We start from the raw sequence: 4,136 nt of genomic DNA, 5'->3' as shown, positions 1-4,136 counted from the left end.
GGCAATGCGCTCGGGGTGCTGCTGCCTGCGTCCGTGTGGGAGCCCGGCCAGGAGACCGAGCAGATGTGTGGCTGAGGCCCAGCCCCGCGCACACCGGCCAGCACTCAGGCCCAGGCCGCGGAAGCAGGAAGCCCGGGTCCGCCAGCAGCTGGGAGGGCAGACGGCCTCAGGCGGGGCACCAGCCCCGCTGCCCCGGGAGGAGGGCGGGGCTTCCCGGGAGGAGGGCGGGGCTTCCCAGGAGGAGGGCGGGGCTTCCCAGGAGGAGGGCGTGGCTTCCCCAGAGGAGGGAGGAGTTTCCCCAGGAGGAGGGCGGAGCTGCCTCTGGATGAGGGCAGGGCTTCCCTGGGAGGAGGGCGGAGCTTCCCTGGATGGGGGGCGGGGCTTCCTGGGAGGAGGGAGGGGTTTTCCTGGATGAGGGCAGGGCTTCCCTGGGAGGAGGGCGGAGCCTCCCTGGATGGGGGAGGGGCTTCCTGGGAGGAGGGCGGGGCTTTCCTGGATGAGGGCGGAGCCTCCCTGGATGGGGGCGGGGCTTCCCAGGAGGAGGGCGGCTGCCCCTGGGGACCCACTCTCGGTGCCTGTGCTCAGGGTGGGGCCTGGGTGGCCAGCTCCCCAGGCGGAGCCCACAGCCCCGCGCCAGGCTCCGGGCCGCCCTGGAGGCCTGGGGAGCAGCAGGGATTGGGGTCCATCCGGAGGGGCAGGGTGGGGCCGGCTGGCTAGTCCTGGGCCCACGTGGCCCACCGCCTCCTCCTGGACACACGGGGCATCTCTACCGCTCTCTCCACGGACACGGCCTCTGTCCCCACATCCTGCTCGGCACAGGGCTCCAGAGCCTCTACGTGGACAGAGCGGGGACCCCATAGGACCCCCTGCACCCCCTGCCCAGGCCTGCGGGGTGCGGCGGGGTGACCGGGCTTCCAGGCCAGCGAGGCAGCTGCGGCGTCGGGGCTCGGGGACCGCCTTCCGCACGGGAGAGCTGCCTGTCCCTGGCCCCCCACTGCGCCTGCTGCCCCAGCGGGACACCCCTGCGCTGAGAGGGCCCCTGACGCCTCCGGACCCCGCACTCAGCCCTGCCCGCAGGCTGGGCTCTCCCGTCCCCCATGGAGGCCGCAGTGCAGCGGGTCTGAGCGCACACTTGCACGCTCCCCCCGCCCCACCCCCCCGAAGGCCACTCCCCGTAATGCACTGTGGTGGGGCTCAATCTCCCATCCTACTGATTCACTCTAACCCAAGCATGTCAAACTCGCGGCTCGTGGGCCGCATGCGTCCTGAAACAAATACACGGAGTGGCCAGATTATGATGATCTCTGAACGAATAATAACCTGGCCACTCAGTGTGTGTGTGTGTGTGTGTATATGTGCATATATATATATATATATATATATATATATATATATTGCATGAATTCGTGCATGGGTGGGGTCCGGCCAGCCTGGCCAGGGGGAGGGGACATGGGCGGTTGGCCGGCCTGCCTGCTGGTCCAACTCCTGGTTGAGGGGACCATTTGCATATTAGCCTTTTATTCTATAGGATATACACTGAGTGGGCAGATTATGATGCGTTCAGCGATCATCATCATCTGGCCACTCGGTGTATTTTTGTGGCCCCGCCAACATAGTGATGAGGGCAGTTATTTACGATTATGAAAGGAAGTATGTCTCCTGCCAGATCCAGAATCACTGACACTCACCTGGGGGCAGGTTTGAAAGAGACCACTGCGAACGAGACTGAGGAAGGAAACATGAGTTTTATCACGGCTAGAATGCACCTTTTTTAAAACTATACTTTGCCAAGAAACCTACGTTTCTATGAGAACGGAAGCCCTTGTGTTTTTGCGGCCCACATCCACCCAAACCTTGTTTACACCGAGTGGCCAGATGATGATGAGCTCTGAACGCATAATCATCTGGCCACTCGGTGTACATCCTATAGAATAAAAGGCTAATATGCAAATGGTCCCCTCGACCAGGAGTTCGACCAGCAGGCAGGCCGGCCAACCGCCCATGTCCCCTCCCCCTGGCCAGGCTGGCCGGACCCCACCCATGCACGAATTCATGCACCGGGCCTCTAACACATATATATATATACTGAGTGGCCAGATTATTATGCGTTCAGAGATCATCATCATCTGGCCACTCAGGGTATTTGGATGGTGTTAGCCTTTGAGGGTGACATGCTTGCTCTAACCCAACAAATCCCCGTGGGCACTCTGCCTCAGACACGCAGCCCTGGGGGCCAAGTGCCTGGGCCCTGCATCCAGGCCGCCCAGCTCCCCCCGGCTGAGTCGTTCAACGCCGGGGTCAGTTCACCTCCCTGTGCCTCAGTTTCCCTTCCTGTCAAATTCAGAGGCGCGTGGGGCCCCTCTCACAGGCGTGCGTGAGGATCCAATCGGCTGACACACGGAAAGGGCTCAGAACAGCACCTGGCGCCAGCAAGGACTCGCCCACGCGATGGGCGCACATAACCTGTTTGTTGATGTTGATCCTCGCCCGAGGATATTTCTCTCTTTTTTCTTCATTGATTTTTAGGGAGAGTGGAAGAGAGAGGGAAAGACAGAGAAACTTCGAAGTGAGAGAAACGCATCAATGGGTTGCCTCCTGCACGAGTCCTGACCAGGGCCTGGGCGGGGAGGAACTTGCAACCAAGGTACGTGCCCTTGACCGGAATCGAACCCGGGACCCTTCGGTCGGCAGGCCGGCGCTCTATCCACTGGGCCACACCGGCCAGGGCGCATTTAACGTGTTTTTAAGACTATGCGCAAATGGGGGCGCCAAGAGGCAGGGTGACTTGAAGGTCACACAGCGAGGGGAGGGCCGGTGTCCGCGCTGTGCTGTCTGACCCACGGCCAGGGTCATGCCAGAGGCCCCGCCGGCCGCTCTCCAGTACATTTTCTCGTTGCGCTGGGCCTCCGACAACTCGGAGAGGAAGCAAACTACCCCATGGGGTAAACAGACTTGGCGAGGAGATGGCAAGGGGAGGGAAGTTAGGGGTGACCGGGCCAGCAGGGCAAGGCAGTTAGGGGGCAATCGGGCCTGCAGGGCAGGGCAGTTAGGGGTGACCAGGCCTGCAGGGGAGGGCAGTTAGGGGTGACCAGGCCTGCAGGGGAGGGCAGTTAGGGGTGACCAGGCCTGCAGGGGAGGGCAGTTAGGGGGCAATCGGGCCTGCAGGGGAGGGCAGTTAGGGGCGACCTGGCCAGCAGGGGAGGGCAGTTAGGGGTGACCTGGCCAGCAGGGGAGGGCAGTTAGGGGCGACCTGGCCAGCAGGGGAGGGCAGTTAGGGGCAATCGGGCCAGCAGGGGAGCAGTTAGGCGTTGATTAGGGGAGGGCAGTTTTGGGGATCAGGGGCCACAGGCCTGGGTTCTGAGTACATTCTCCTGGGGGAGTGGGGGGACTCTAGACGTCGATGGAAGGTCTACAGGGGTCCCAGAGGGGCTGTATTCAAGCTGGAAACCCCTGGCCAGTCCCTTGGGACCCCCCCCCCCCCTTCACCGTCCCCCGCTCCAGTCCCTGTGAACACGCTGTTACAGCAGCTCTTACATCTGCCCCCGTGCCCTCTTTCTTTATAAGGAAAAAAGCGAACTGATACCCTGACCACAGCGCTTTTATGGTTTTTCCCCTCTTAGAAAACGCACATTGGAAGCTCCCTCGTGTTTTGAAATGAACTTCTGACAGCGGAGCAGGGCCAGGGAGGACCTGCTGGGGCTCTGAACAGCGACCCCTGCTGGCCACGTCGGGGAAGTGCAAGACCAAACCCACGGGAGAGACCTGGGCGGGTCCAGGAGACACCCCCCCCGCCCCCGCCCCTGGGTGAGGCTCGCCGAGGGAGGTCCTCACCTTCAGGCGTTTTAAAGGTTAAAACAGTGACACACACAGAAATTGCCGGCCTTCCCAGCCACCTCGCCGTGGGCCACCTGTGCGCCCGCCGGGACGGCATGCAGGCCCTCCGAGGTCTCGTCCTGCAGGGCCAACCTGCACAAACCGCTCGGGCCCCACCCACGCCAGGGCAGGCGCCCCACGCAGGCCACCAGGGCATCCGCCACAGGAAACGGAGAAACGGGAGGGAACCCACCCCCACACCCCTCCACCCCCCCACCCCCCCAGCATCCTCTGTGGGCGGGAAGCGAAGATCTGGAGGCCCG

Source organism: Cnephaeus nilssonii (genome assembly GCF_951640355.1).
Source record: "Cnephaeus nilssonii genome assembly, chromosome: 24".
NCBI lineage: Eukaryota > Metazoa > Chordata > Mammalia > Chiroptera > Vespertilionidae > Cnephaeus > Cnephaeus nilssonii.
The sequence above is the reverse complement of the archived record's forward strand: the minus strand, read 5'-3'. Positions refer to the sequence as shown.